Below are 17,190 nucleotides of genomic sequence, written 5' to 3' on the forward strand. Positions count from 1 at the left end.
CTTAATGGGCTTAAACGGGCTAATCATGATTTAATGGGCTTAAACAAGCTAATCATGATATCAACCGTCATTTATCCATCGGTCACAATATTTTGTTGACCCCGGCCGGTTAGGCAATCATCGGCTACTAACTTGCACTGTGAACAACCAATTATTAATTAGATTGTGCTTGAGCCTAACATTTTTAGTAATGAATCTGACCGGTCTCAAGGCTTCAAATGGTTGGGTCAGGTCGAACCCACATGTGCAGATCAACTTTTGACAACCCTAAGACCAATCACATGCCAAAGAATCTAATTCAATGAAATACCTCCTTTTGTATTAGCAAATGTCATATGTATGTCTATATATGTGTCCTTACTCTAAATATTGCTATTCACTCTGTCACCTCTAGTGGAATAGACGATTTAAATTAAAACAAACATAAACATAGATACTTCAAATTTGTGTTGTGATTTTTGAAAATGTCACTTACCATTGTTGCATGGAAAACTATCACTTTGTTTTTCTAATAATAAAGGAATAACTCTTGAAGAAGAAGGATGTCAATAACACAATCGATAAGCCTTTAAGCCATGTCTCGTGATTTTTGGAAATGCCTCCTTGCATTGTTACATGAAAAAACTATCATTTTTTCAAAGGAGTAACTCTTGTGATTTTCGGTTTCCAGTACCATGTGTGTACTGCAAAAAACCCAATTGAATTCACCTTCTCACCGGAAACCCCTTTTGTTCATCTGATTTTGGGATTGTGATTTATTCGGAAATCTCTTTTGTTCATCGTCAACGATGGTTCTATTTGATTTTGAGGATGTTTGGGTTGAAGATGAACAAAAGGGTAAAATGGTATTTTGATTTGGAATGTTTTGGGGTAAGAATAAAATGATCTTTCACATTTCTTTCTTTCTTTCTTTCTTCTTCTTCTTCATTCATTTATTTATTTATTTTTGTAATGTATGATCTTTTACATTTTACAACTAACACGATCAACCCTAGGGACAACGAGTGTAATTTCTGAAAATCAGGGAGAGGAGAGTGTAATTAGATGATAGTCCAGGACTCCATGAGAGGGGGTGTAATTTTCCTTTATTTTATTTTGTTTTAAACATAATGAAAGGAATAGGATTTTCCCCTTTTAATTAGGGTTCTTTGCACCTCCGATCCCAATACATGGGTACGACCCAAAGGTAAAAACATAATACAAACTGCTTTAAATAAAATGCAGAGGAAAAGTTGTTTAATAGGGTGCAATCCAGACCGATCAAGATCCATCCTAAAACCGATCCAAGTTTTAGAACCTTGTTCCCAATTCCAAAGGAACCATAAGAGACAAGGGCATCAATAAGGGGAGAGATTTAGGAATTTTGTATTTAAGAGGGGTGGGGCTGTCATTTCACCCTCTCCATGTCTGATCGCAGGGCCAGACGACCAAGTAGCATTATTTTTTTTCCAAAGAGTAATTATTCCATTATTTTCTTCCCCGCTTCCCTTTTTTTTTTCTGTCAACCCAACCCACAACATGTGGGATCCACCCTCATAAGTTTTTCATCGTTTTTTATCCATCAAACAAATGGAGCCTGATTGAAATTAAGGGCAAATTCAACTGCTACAAGCCAATCCAGATTGGTATTGATCGAGACCGATCATGATCCAAATACCAATTGGGGTGTGCACAATCACTACTTAAAATAGGAGAAGTTTCCTTCCACTATGCAGGAAGGTTCATCATATCATTTTAGGGTTCACAAACCCCTATAGGTTTATGTATGTTTCCCAAAAGAACCTCCTAATACTATCAAGCATGCGTCTAAAGCCCCACACTCAAGGGATTGAGATTGGATCTTCTGCAACCTACAAGTGAAGATCTAACACCTATCCTTTTGTTTCATAGATACCCATCTTTGCCCTTTAAATGGTAGGAAGTGGGACAGATGTTGGATCCTCACATGTACTTCCAGGTGAACATATGTGTAGAGGATTGAGTCTCCAAGGGATTCCTCTTTCACCGTGGCTTAAGTAAAGCTTGGTCCTTTAAAATATATCTGGATTTCGTGGACCATGTATGCATGATTGGCCATCACTTTTGGTGTTTCACGTTTCCACTTAAGGGCAATATCTTCATCGAAGAAATATAAATTACTCGATCCTCCAACGAACTTTTCCACTTCTAGACAATTTATCTTCATCAAAGAAAGGACTGAGATTTCCAAAGGTCAAGGTGAATGAAAATTCATTCATAACAGCGCTTCAAATAGACGCAAGAGGTATCGAGAGAATATTTTAGGGAAATACTAAAACCCCTTTAGGGGTTTGTGTACCCTAGGATGGTGGAAGAACTGTTCTCTATGGGGTGAAAGAAAACTTTCTCCTCAAAAAAATATGTGTCACTCCATCCTCCAAGCAACAAAAACAAGTAAAGACACTTTTAAAACTTTATGAAGATAGAGCGAAGAACTGAGTTTTCCTTCATCTCTCTTTATCACGTCCTCGGTACCATCAGATTACATACCATTAAGGAGATATAAATTTAGATTTTGCAAATAGGATGTGGGAGCAAGGTTTTAAAACTCGGGATCAATATCGATATGGATTTATGTGTCTCTCTCTCCTCAAATTAAATTTTTTTTTCTTGGCTTCCAAACATAGCCTAATGGAGAAAGATAAGGGAACAACCATAATATCCTGTAAATAATCCTACTAAATGATCTCAAAAGTACACTTGGCATATATATATATATATATATATATATATATATGTTGGCTTCCATCAAAATTAAATCCATTGATGTCCTTATCCTTTGTTTCAGCCATCCACTTCAAAGGAGAATCTGGTTATTTAACATTCTAGCAACACTTTTAAGTTGATCTAAATCGAAAAATTTTCTATTTGATTTTCTTAGTTAAATTGCAATAGTTTCTTAATACCTGAACTTGAGCTTGAAGTTCAGGGATAGAAGATTTACATAGGTGGTAGTTTATTCTAGTGAGAATAATATTATGGAAGTAGTGTGAGTTGGTTACGTAGGTGGTTATTACTACTAACTCCTATTGTAAATTTTTATTTAAAAACCAGATCAATAGCAAATGAGAAGGAAAGAATAATTTTGATTGCCTTTGTTCAACTTGATGGATGGGCTACATAGATTTAATCAGAGATGGATCGATATGTTTGCCTTTGTTCTAACATGAAACAACTTCAGATGATATATGTTGTGTCCTCGAATGAAGAAGAAGATGATTCAATATATGATGAGAAAAAGCTTACAGTGGAGATCTCTCAAGAACACCCAAACTCAAAGCTAGAACTCTTGCTCATAAAACCCTAACTCGAAAATCTCCAAATCTCACTTGTTTATACATTAAGACAATAAGTCAATAATACAAGTATATACTTCTTCATGTTAGGTTGATTCATTGGGTCGCATTTGGGTGACTACCAAAATATGTCGGCATGGTCACTCTTTGACGGGTTAAGAATTCGAGACAAACATAACATAACCCAACTATTCAACCTAAAAAACAAAGGGAAAATCAAACCTTCCCAAATGGAAGCAAAGTTACAAGAATCAATGACAAACATAAAGAATATTATCCTTTCAAAAAATAGGAGAGATTCGATGGAAAAATCTCAGAATTTGATCATAAAGTCCAGCAACGGGAGAAAATGAAATTAAACCAAATCAGACAAATAGAATTGGCTGAAATTATAATTGAATCACTCTTTCAACAGTTTGAATAAAACCCCAGGGTATTGGAACAATCAGGTGGTCTGATTCAAATTAATTTCGAAAATATGAAACTTGGAATGAGAAACTTCAGAAAATAGGGGAGTCACAGGCAGTTTTTTGATCACAAAACAGAAGGATTTCAGAGATCAGTTTAGATCACTAATATCAGATCAATTTTAATGATCAAACCTGATAAACAGAGATCAAAACTTAACACAACAATGGATGGATTGAAGGACTGAACAATACCTGATTGCAGAGATACACAGAGAATAAGATGGATCAAAGAAAACCCAGGTTCTCACCTCAGGAGCAAACTTCAATATTCATTAATCAAATCTTGAATGAGCATTGGCTCCACAAGAGCTTAATAGAAATAGTAAGCTTTGATTCCTACTCTGAATAAGAAATCATTCCTAGCCTAATTGCAGACTTCTTATGGAAATAAGACACAACTTCAAACTCCTAATTCAACTAGGAAAATTGTTAGAATAGACACCAACAAACACGTATAAAACAAACAGATTCAAACAAGGTGACACAAATATATAACGAGGTTCCCATACTAATGTGATGTGCTACGTCCTTGGGCAAAGAAGATGATTCACTATATGATTGAAGAAAAGTTATAGTGGAAATCTCTCAAGAACACCCAAACCCATAACAAGAAACTTGCGCTCAGAAACCCTAACTTGAAAATCCCTATATCTCACACTTGGTTACACAACAAGATAATAGCACAAATATATACTCCTCCAAGTCAGGTTGATTCATCGGGTCACGGCTAGACGGGTCATACCTTTGATATTATCATAGACCTCAAAAAAGATCACATTCAGTAGCCACAAAAATATGTCAGAGGGGGTCAATCTTCGAAATGGATCAAGAATTCGAGACAAACATTACAATAACAAATAAAAATTTATTGCTGAGGACATAACTTAAAATACTTCAACTACAAAGACAATTAGACAAGGAAAAACTTAATTTAATTAGGACTAAGCCTCAGCCAAGCTGAACTAGACCCACGATTTGGGCTAGGATTGATTGGGCAAACTGGTCTAGCCGAGAGCTAGACTTGCTGGTCCTCTTTTCTTCTTGTAGTCATAATTCTTCAACTCCTCCTTTACATCAACTCTCACCGACTTGAAAGCATTTGTCTCTTGTGAATGTAAAAGTGACATGTAATCCCATAGAGAGATGAATCATACCCGAAATCATAATTTGTGTTGATATTGTTAGAAACAGAGACTTTAGGCAACGTGTATGAAACTTGGATGAATTCAATTATGAGAATATCATAGAAATGTTGTGGTACTATTAAGTAAAATATATAGTACTAACCTCTTGTATCAGTATTAAATTAATAGTAGATGAACAACAAGCACGTCTCCTTGTATCACTGATTGAAGAACTGTAGCATTTTGAGTTGAGTCGTACCTAATATACCCAAAAACATCATATCATTAGATGGCCAACATGTGGCATGAACAGGCAAATGAAGTCAAGTGGACCAAAATACTCTCCTTAAGGTATTTGAACGCCCCAAATATATGAGCAAAATGGGTTGACAATATGATCTCACCTCCAAGATAAAATAGCTCCAATCACAAAAGATGCACACAAATATGTGAAGGATGTCAGAAGGTAATACTTAGAGAGTTCACTCAAGAACAAAGTATAGAAGAAGGAATAGGAAAAACAAACACTTGCAAAGAACAGAGAATAGAAAACCTCCCCAGTGTGTATGTACGTATTTCATACAATACCTCATAGACTATAGGATTTTTATCCCCTTTATCGAATCTTGTTCACTATATATAGACATTGGGGGTCCAATATACAAATGGGTATACATGTATTGGTACACGTACAAATACAAACGTGTCTCTATGCATGGGTAGATGCAAGTACAATAGATACATACATGTGTACATATATTGATTAGTATAGGTGCATGTATGTACCTAGGTGGTTGGTTTCATACCGGTACGTGTATAAGGTATATGTCCCTTCATGTATAAGACAAAATGTGTAAGGGTGTGTCTTTACATGTTTTAATTTGAATTTGGAAGTATAGGTACATGTATAATATGTACATGCATGTACGCATGTAACCAGCTTCATACAGGTACATGTTCAAGGTATGTGTCCCTTCATGTATAAGACAAAATGTGTAAGGGTGTGTCTTTACATGTTTGAGTATGAATTTGGAGCCAACCATATCAACATATTAAAAGAAGGTATTTTGTTAAACCCACACACGTCCTCGACTTGGCTCGTGTGTGAAAAAGCACCCCAAAACCAACATAATATAAGAGATGAGGGAAACTTTGTTAGAATATTTCTATGTGGGCTTATAGTAATTGGGTTTTTTTGTGCTTTAATAAAATCGGTCTAATTATATGGTCTAATTAAATGAGACATACAAGTTTTTAATTAGTTTAATATGGACTGGCTAGTGTGGGCTTTAGTTAACCATTGGACTTGTGATGTGTGGGTCCATTGAGAAAATTTATAAATAGAGAGCTAGGTCCTTCCTCTAACCCTAATCTTATTCACTATTCACAATGTGCACTCTGGAGAGAGAGGGAGAAAGATTAAGAGACAGAGTTTCTTGTGGTTTCTTCCATTGTACGTTCAGGTTTCTTATCTAGCCAGTAATCATAGGGGAATAGAGGAGAAGTACCTTGTTACGTGGATCAAAAGGTTTTTCGATGCTCTTTACTTTTGATCCCAAACAAGGTACGTTTTTATTGTTTATAGTTTCTATCCCATTGTTTTTAGTGTTCTTAATCTTTCTATGGTGATCTATTGGGTCTAGGGATTATATCTTGATGAGATTTTAATCCTATATGTCGTATTAGAGCCACCATAGATTAGGTTTAGAACCATAATCATGTTTGCAAGGGATAGATTAATGTTTCTGGATTGAATCCATAAATTATGGGTGATTAGGTTTTAAACCCTAATCAAATTTATGAGGGATAGATTATAGTTTTTTGATTGAATCCATGAATAAAGATGATTAGTTTTTTAAACTCTAATTGATTAGGGGTGATTATTTTTTAAACCCTAATTGATTAGGGATGGTTAGTTTTGAACCCCTAATCGATTAAAGATTATAAGGTTTAAAACCCTAATTATTGAAGATGAATAGTACCCATGGTACTGTTCATAGGATTAAAAATAAATGAAGAAATATCCTACTAGATGATTAAAGTATTAAATAATATTATTAGCATTTAATGTAATTTTAGAGATAATTTTTAGCCTCTTGTCTTTAAGTCTAAAATTACATATTATTTGATTTGAAGTGAGTGATATTAAGTATATCCCGGTATGAGAGAGTTTCATAAATTTGATAAAGTTGTAGCCACCAAAATGATATTTTTTATCAAATTTGTAGAATATCAGTCTTATACGGTAGTGTGATGTCTCTAATTCTAATGCATGGTCATACACCCAAATGAGATGATTGTGTGTTAGTACTTAGAGGGTCACATATACAACATATAGTTAAAATTGACTAACCCAAGTACTTTATACACTCAAATGTTGAAATATGTTTTCATGACTGTTACTATGTGGGGGTTTTGCAACTGTATGTTATGAATTCAGCCCAAAGGTATTTACATAATGATGTTTATAAACTCCCAATTGGTAAACTTATATATTTTAAGTTACATGGTACTCAAATTATGCTAATGATATGCATTATTTATTTTTAAGTCACCTTTTCTGTCAATAATAATATGGTTATTATTGAGGTTCTTACTGAGCCCAATAGAAATAGAAAGAAAATGTATTGTTTACTATGAAAATGACAGATTTTCAGACATCCCTTATTATAGATAAATCAATGGATCTCACTGATTAAAGCACTGACGATAAAAAATTAATGCATGTTGCATGGGTAAAAAGTGATCGCATTTGTTTACTATCTATAAAGCGATCGATCAAAGATCACCTAAAAAGTGGTTTGCTTACTGATTGCATTGCTAAGGAGATGATGAATGCAATGGCACTCAGGTACCGAGTTTCTTTAAATGCTGAAATATGAACTCTTCTATAGAAAATTTTCAATTTGAGGTATAATGGTTTTAGAGGTGTTAGGGACTATATAATTCGGATGGTGAATTATCAAATCAAACTCAAAGCTTTAAATATTTCTCTTCTTAATCCTTGCTTTCTCCATCAAGCCTTAAATACTCTTCCTTCTGAATTTGAGATCATCAAAACCAATTATAGCTCCTAAGATTAAACCTAGACCATTAATGACTTGATCTCTAGAGTTGTTACTGAGAAAGAAAAACTGAAGAAGGAGAAAACCCACACAACCTTGTTTGCTTCTAACTCCAATTTTCATAAAGGTAAAATGCCTAAATTTCATAGTAATAAAGTTACTCAGGAAATCAATAAGGAATCTGGTCAATCTAGCAATTTGGGTCATAAGAAACCGTCTTTTAAGAAGGAGGGTGGTCACTGCTTCTTTTGTAAGAAAAAATGTCATATGAAGAAGGAATGCCCTAAGTACATGACTTGGTTATCCAAACGTGAGCATGCAGGTAATGATTCTTTGGCATTTATTTATAAATCCAATTTATCAGAAGTCCTATCTAGTTCTTAGTGGCTAGATAGCGGTACAACTAACCATGTTGCTTCTACTATACTGGGATTCATAAACCGGATGAAGCCAAATAAGAATGAATCAAAGCTTACTATGGGGAACAATGAACAAGCTAATGTAGAATTCGAGGGAGATGTCATTTTAATTCTAGACTCTAAATTTAAATTGATATTAAGAAACACTTTTTATATACCATCCTTTAAGTGGAATTTAATTTTTGTTTCAGTTTTAAACTTATGTGGTTACCATATTGAAATAAAGAACGTTATGGTTAATTTGTTCTTCAATTCAAATAAGGTTGGTTACTGTACTATGTTTTACGGACTATATAGAATGTGTTTAGCTCCTCATGATATTTATATCTTTAATAATGTTGAAAGAATTGTTCTCAAAAGTCATTTACCTAAGGAATAATCTTACATGTTGTGGCATAAAAGGCTTGGTCACATCTCTAAGGAAAGAGTTGAAAGGTTGATAAAGTCTGACATCCTACCCACTCTTGAAGGTGACCTAGAAACATGTGTAGACTGTTGTAAAGAAAAAATGACCAAGATAAAGAAGAAGTCGCCAGTCCATATTTCTAACCTATTAAAGGTTATTTGCACTGACATCAGTGAGCCCTATACAGCTACCTTGTGTAGAAATTTTTATTTCATCGCATTCATTAATGATTATTCCCAATATGGTTATCTATTCTTGATTAAGGAAAAGTCTAAGTCTTTTGATAAATTTAAGATTTTTAGGACTGAAGTTGAAAAACAACAAGAAAAAATATCAAAGTTGTTAGATTTGACTAGGGTGGTGAGTATTATGGTAGATATGGCGATGCTGGACAACTTAAAGGCCCATTTACCAAACACTTGGAGGATTTTGGGATATTAGGTCAATTTACTATGCCTGAAAGTTCTGAGCATAATGGGGTGGCCGAAAGACGTAATCGCACCCTTATGGATATGATAAGAAGTATGGTTAGTAGGGTAAATTTACCTCAGTTATTATAGGGTGAGACTTTGAAGACGGCCCTTTACATCCTTAACTGAGTCCCCACTAAGGTTGTTCTATTAACTCCTTTTAAGTTATGGGCTGGACGAAAACCTAGTTTGAACTATCTTAAAGTTTGGGGATGTCCTACAAAAGTAAGGTTGTATAATCCAACTTTAAGCAAGTTGGACTAAGTTGGACTCCATAACTACTTGTTGCTACTTTGTTGCTTACCCTGATCATTCGAAAGTGTATCAATTTTATAATCCTTGCAAAGGTACTAGAATTGTGGAATCACAGACAGCAAAGTTTTTAGAACTTGACATGACTGATAAGAGTAGTTGTTTTCAGACTATAGAGAATAGTAGTGAGATTGGGACGACTGTAGCATTTACTCTGCCTATCTAGATGGATGTAGAGCCTACCACACCGATTGCTGCACCTATTGAGATACAGGAGCATGTTGTTGATATAACTCCTACTGAGGTCTCTCAGGTTCAGGATGAGGTTGTGGAGGCTCCACCAGGGTGAGGTGGTCAGCCATACCACTAGACTATATGGTCTATTTGGGGGAACATGACTATGACATCGGACATGTGATTGCTCCAGTTTCTTATTCATATGCTATTTCTAGTCCTTAGTCAGATTTGTGGTTGGATACAATGAAAGATGAAATGCAATTGATGAAACATAATAGTGTTTGGGAGCTTATTGAATTACCTGAAGGTTTTGCGGTGAATGGTTCTGATCATCTTGTATGTAGACTTAATAAGTCTATTTATGGGCTCAAGCAAGCTTCTAGGCAATAGTACTTTAAGTTTGAAAGTGTTGTGACTTCATTCAGTTTTTTCAAGAACTAGGTAGATCAATGTATATATCATAAGGTCAGTGGGAGCAGATTTATTTTCCTTATACTTTATGTGGATGATATTTTGCTTGCAAGCAGTAATCTAGGATTGTTGCATGAGAAAAAGCAATTGTTGTCTAGGGAGTTTGACATGATGGACCTTGGTGATGCATCTTTTGTCCTTAGGATTGAGATCCATAGGGATCGTACTCGCCTACTGTTAGGTCTTTCTCAGAGGGCATCTATTGATCGTGTCCTAAAGAGGTTCAGTATGCTAGATTGCAAGTCTAGGAATGTTTCAATTCTCAATGGTGATGAACTAAGCTTATTACAATGCCCTAAAAGTGATATTGAGAGAGACTTAATGAAGAAAGTACCCTATGCTAGTGCACTTGGAAGTATCATGTATGCTTAAGTTTGTACTAGACCAGATATTGCTTTTGCAACAGAAGTTCTAGGCAAATATTACTCAGACCCTAGTCACGATCTCTATAGTACTACCAAGAAGGTTTTAAGGTACTTAAAAGGGACAAAGAATTATATGTTGATACACAGACATGTTCAGGACCTACAGCTAGTAGGGTATACAGATTCTGACTTTGCTAGTTGTCAGAATGACAGGAAGTCCATATCAAGATATATTGAGAGAGATTTAATGAAGTATCATGAAAAAGTGCGAAACAGAAATTGATAACTTCTTCGACTATGCAAGCAGAATTTGTAGCGTGCTATGGAACAGCTAATCAGGAAACTTGGCTTAAGAACCTCATAAGGGAGTTGACAGTTTTTGATTTTGTGGCTAGACCCATCCAGTTGTACTATGATAACAATTTTGTTGTGTTGTTTATTAACAACAGTAAGGGTATCACGAGGTCCAAGCATATGACATAAAGGAAAATGTTAAGAAATGTGACATCACAGTGGAGCATATTGGTATAGATGATATGGCAGTTGATCCCCTTACTAAAAGCTTTCGCCCTTGTGTTTTTTAGAGATATGTCATTAGTATGGGCTTAGAAGCATCATGGGATGCTATTGTCTAGTGGAAGATATCTTATTTTACTCTATTGTGTAATAAAATTTTCATCTGTACTTTTACCTTTTTGGTAATTTTGGAATTATATATTAACTGTCTTTTGCATGCAATTCTATTAAATAAAATGCAGTTTTATTATAACTGTTGTATTTAACACGTGGGTGTTTCATATGTTGGTATGTTATATATATATATATATATATATATGTTTGAAGTCTTAAGGTATGTGTTAACCTTGAGCAAAGGCTAGGGCATTCAATTATTAGCCTTAAGTTATGTCTTATAACATATAAAATATAACTCGAGTTATTGAAGATAAGACATACAAGTTCATTGGAACCATAAAGAATTTTCTCTAATGTGGTTGTACCACTTAAGAGAGAGAAAATTGGACTGACAAGGGGATAACACATATAGAACCATTATGTGGGTGTTATCTAGTTGCCACACTACCATATTGAATCCATATTAGTAGAGTTGAGAGCTCTCATGACCATGGAATGTCCTGTGTCGTTTACAAGATGCAGTTACCACCATGATTCGGTGTTTAAGACTCCATAGAACAGGATTGACTATTAGCAATGTCTCTAGACCATTTTAAAGACACTTGCATTAAGGTAATGATTAGCCTGAGATTGCTTTTTAAGGACAAAATAAGTTTTCAAAAAAATTGATAGCAATTAATATAGCCCAAGTGGGAGAATGTTAGAATATTTCTATGTGGGCTTATATTAATTGGGTTTTTTTGTGTTTTAATAAAATCAGGCTAATTATATGGTCTAATTAAGTGAGACATACAGGCTTTTAATTAGTTTAATATGGGCTGACTAGTGTGGGCTTTAGTTAACCATTAGACTTGTGATGAGTGGGTCCATTAGAAAACTTTATAAATAGAGAGCTAGGTCCCTCTTCTAACTTTAATCTTATTCACTACATGCATTCTGGAGAGAGAGGGAGAAAGATAAAGAGACCGAGTTTCTTGTGGTTTCCTCCATTGTACGTTCAAGTTCCTCATCTAACCAGTGATCATAGTGGAATAGAGGAGAAGTACCTTGCTATGTGGATCAAAAGGTTTTTCGCAATGCTTTGCTTTACTTTGGATCCCAAACAAGGTACGTTTTTATTGTTTATAGTTTCTATCCCATTGTTCTTATGTTCTTAATATTTCCATGGTGATCTATTAGGTCTAGGGATTATATCTTGATGAGATTTTAATCCTACAGACTTCCCTTTAGAACCCTATGTCCTTTATAAATCATATGAATATAAGCCATTTCTATTTTCTTCCACTTATTGGAAACCAATGTGGAACTAAACTTTGAGAGGTGTTTCTGAGTTCACTATAACCCCACAATTGCACTAAAAACAATAGAAAAAGACATTTTCGAGAGGGAAAATACAATTCAAATAGACCATTTGAAAAGACCATTTTGACACAATTTTTGAAAACTTAAATTCCAACAGATATTCAGAAAATGAGGAACTACATAATCAACATACTAAAATTCTGGAATCTCATTGGTAGGAAACATTTCACTAGGAGTATAATTGAAAGAGAACTCAGCAACAGACTGGGAATCCTTGGTGTACTTCTTGGTGGCTTTGGAATTGATTGAACTTTGAGCCTTGATGAGCTTGAAGTCACAGCCAATATAGGGGTGAATCAACTAGTATGGTTGTGGCCCTTTTTCTCCATCAATTGTAGTAATAAAATTTGCTTCAAAGATACTGTCAATTCCGTTGTCTTCACCATTCCCCTTGGTTGAAGATGTTCCAGCTCATAGCTGAATTGGTCTTGGTAAAACACTTCAAACTCAAGCTATTTCACCTTGGAGTAGTTTACTGTCTTTCTAATATAGGCACATTGATCAATTTCATATTCTCTAAATCCAAATTTTCAAAGGGACACGTCTAGCCTGACACTACTCACCTTGTCCCTAAGAAAATCTATGTTCTCAATTCAGGCATTCAAAGTAATTCCCTTCCCGCAGACACAATGATGTCCTCCTTCTCCAGTTCTACTGTTGCAGTTGCTTCTGGCACAGTATGTGCATAACATCATCATTTTGTCTCTTCTCTATCTGGCATACAGGCTCCTACCACAAAATGGGTGAGACTTGACTTTCCTTCAAATGTTCTAGCTAGTATTACTACTAAGATCCAAATGTTACAAAACCAAAAAGCTAACCTACTGAAAAGTGAAGATGATGAGGGAGATGATAATAGTACTCTGGTAGGTTCAGGGACACGCATGCCAATGTATAACTTATACAACAAAATAATAGTGAATTGCTTAGATGTATATGAAATTGTAACTTTTAACACACAAGTCATTCATTCCTTTTCATTTCCTTTTTCTTTTCCACTAATTTATCTTCATTAACTTACATAGCTTGATTTCATAATTCAGCATCCGTTAGATATTCCCATTTTTCTTTATCTTTTCCTAGATTTCTATAGGAAGCACTTGCATTTGTTTTATGATTTTAATCTACAAGCATTCCATGGCACTTATCACTCAGTTCTTACATTTCACAAGCAAAATGTGAGGTTTTCACACCCAACATGTGCGACTTCACTTTACGAAGTCAGTGTTTGGGCATCACCTCACTGAAATACTTGCAAAACAAAAGGGCTACCTGAACGCAAGCCATGAAGTTTTTGCTACACGAAATGACAATGTTGAACATGAAACAAGGTGTTCAAAACCTCAAACTAATGATGAAGTGAGAGTCCTGAGGATCCAGATATGGTAGCTGTTGCATCGATCCACGCTTAAGTTTGAACCTCACTCAGGGCATCCTCAAGCATCCAATAAACCGAGTTAACCTTCTTGACAAGTTAATGGCCATTCACTTGCAATTATTGGCCATGGAGCAATGGAATTCTTCTTCGCTTAAACTATGTCACAAGTATGTGATACTGTACCAGAGCAAATTGCATCGTTAGAAAGATCTAGAGAAACATATGAGCAGCAAAATTTTAGTGTGATCCAATAATAGGTGGTCAATCAAATAGTGGGCATGGTTGACAATAGAAGCACACAAAGGAATACTGAGCCATTATTCAATTTACCAGAAAGCATAAGCCTCAGAAGTGTGTTTCAAGATTTTGACTTAATACTAGTTGATGGTACAACTGTTATAATTAGTTCACAACCTTTCATTTACAACCTTCCACCAGAAATCTCTACTGAGGTTTCTAACAACTTCAATGACTTTGCCCCCTGAGTTGTATGCTAGATAGTGTCAATAGCCATGAACATGAAATAGATGAAATTAAAATTCATATGTTTCTGATATTTCCCTGTTAATCTTTTGATAGAACTTCTAATTTATGATTGGTGTGTCCTCACAGAACTCATTTGGCTAGTGCTACAAACTTAATACACTATCTGGCATTAAAATGCTTGGACGTTGAGAAACTTAAAGAAGACCTTTCTTCTGAGTTTGGAAAGTATCAATGCAAATGTTCTAGTTAGTATTACTGTTGGGATCCAAATGTTGGAAAATCTGAAAGTTTACCTGCTGAACAGTGAAGACAACGAGGGAGACGAAAATAGTACTCTGTCAGGTTCAGACCGTAGTAAAAAGAGAGTTCAATATGACCGCAATGAGGGAGAAGGCCTCAACCTATAGAGATTCATTCCTAGGTCAGCTTCAAGATGTGAAAACCAACTATATTATGGTAATTGTTGGTAAAGTAGCCATTGAGAATGAAGCACTTATAGGTGACCTTCTCAATGCGGTGACCACCATTTTCCGTATCAACTGTGCACACACTAGTGTCTTCATGTGCACAGTTGATACGGAAAATGGTGGTCCCATCCTCGAGAATGTCTAAGTGCTTCAATCTCAATGACTTCTCTACCAATAGTTACCATAATATGGTTGGCTTTACCATCTTGAAGCTGACCCAACAATAAATCTCTATGGGTGGAGGTGTTCTTCCTTATTGCGGTCATACTGAACAATGTCTTTTTGCTGCAGTCTGAACCTGACAGTATTATTATCGTTTCCCTCTCATCGCCTTCGTTGTTCACCAAGTTAGCTTTCAGATTTTACAACATTTGGATCTCAGCAGTAATACTAGCTCGAACATTCACATTGATGCTTTCCAAATTCAGAAGACCAACAGAAGAAAGTTCTTCCTTAAGTTGCTCAGCGTCCAAGCATTTTACATCCATATAGTGTATTAAGTTTGTAGCACTAGCCAAATAAGTTCTTTCACGACACACCAAGCAAAAGTTAGAAGGTCTATCACGAGATTAACAGGGAAGTATCAGAAACATATCAATTATAATTTCATCTATTTCTGTTCATGGCTCTTAATACTATCTAGCATACAACTCAAGGGCATAGTCGTTGATGTTGAGGTTTTTGGGGGAAGGCTCTAAAGGAAAGGATGTTAACTAATTATAACAGTTATACCATCAACTAGTATTAAGTCAAAATCCTGAAACACATTCCTGATTGAGGGTTATGCTCTCTGGTAAGTTGAATAATTGGTTAGTATTCCTTTGTGTACATCTGTTGTCAACCACACCCACCAGTTAATTGACCACCTATTATAGGATCACAAACCAAAAATTTATTTGCTCATATGTTTCTCTAGATCTATCTAGTGATGCAATTGACTCTGGTACAGTATTGCATACCTGTGAGTCTGTGACATACTTTAAGCGAAAAAGAACTCCATTGCTACATGGGCAATAAGTGCAAGTGAATGGCCTTGAACTTGTCAAGAAGGTCAACTCGGGCTATTGGATGCTCCATGGCCAATAAATGCAGTCTCAGATTTTCCATCAATTTTACATTAATGCTTTCCAGACTCATGAAGACCAACAAAAGAAAGGTCTCCTTTAAGTTGCTCAACGTCCAGGCATTTTAAAGTCAAATAGTGTATTGAGTTTGTAGCAATAGTCAAATAGGTTCTGTGAAGACACACCAAGATGGGGTTAGAGGGGTATATCACAAGATTAATAGAGAAGTATCAGAAACATATCAATTATCTTCCTTCCATTTCATGTTCTAGGCTCTTGAAATTGTCCAAAATACAACTCAAGTAATTCAATGAAGTGATGCACAAGCACTGAACTTGTGAAATGAACTTCACAAGTTGGGTGTGAAAACCTCACGCTTTGCTTGTGAAAAATTAGAACTGAGGGATAAGTGCCATGGAATGCATGAGATTGAAATCATAAAACAAATGCATAAGTGCTTCCTTCACAAATCAGGAAAAATGGGAAATATCTTACTAATGATGAATTAAGAAATCATGCAATTTAATAAAGATAATTTAGTGGAAAAGAAAAGAAAACGAAAAAGTTGTGAGTTAAAAAGTTACAAATCCCCCACAATCAAATGGATCGTGTCATATCAAGTGAATGAGAACCATTTAACTTTCACATAGTGAACTACACACTTCATAAGGCAAAGGTCCCTTGCCAATTAAGCTACCCCCTTGGGGTTACAATTATTTTGTTAGAGGCCATATAAGTTATGGTGAAATGGTTTTGCGGATGAGTGTGGCTCCTGCACCTAGACACATCGGGGGCAACATGACTGGCCCGCCCCCATGAAATGAAAAGATTACGGCTTTATGAATGCTTCCTTGTGCGCTCTTATTGGCTCTCATACACATGCAGGAACTGCACTCCCCTACAAAAAACAATTTCCCATAAATTATGCATGGGCATATGAGTCTCACACTAACATCAACAAACCCAAAAGGTTGGTTTGCAGGTACAATTCATGTCAAATATTGAGATGTTCACAAAGCGGTTTAGTCATGGAAATTTGCAATGTAAAACTTTCTAAGAACGAAATGCTGTTATGCACGAATATTATATTGAGGTTGTAATGTTTTTAAATGCTAAGGCATGTTTTTGAGGTGTTTTTTATTTTATCCGCAGTTGGAGATCAAGGTTTTAAAACTCAGGATCTGTCTCAATTGATTTTGATCCGATA

The sequence above is a fragment of the Macadamia integrifolia genome, chromosome 6 (genome assembly GCF_013358625.1).
Source record: "Macadamia integrifolia cultivar HAES 741 chromosome 6, SCU_Mint_v3, whole genome shotgun sequence".
In the NCBI taxonomy this organism is placed as follows: domain Eukaryota; kingdom Viridiplantae; phylum Streptophyta; class Magnoliopsida; order Proteales; family Proteaceae; genus Macadamia; species Macadamia integrifolia.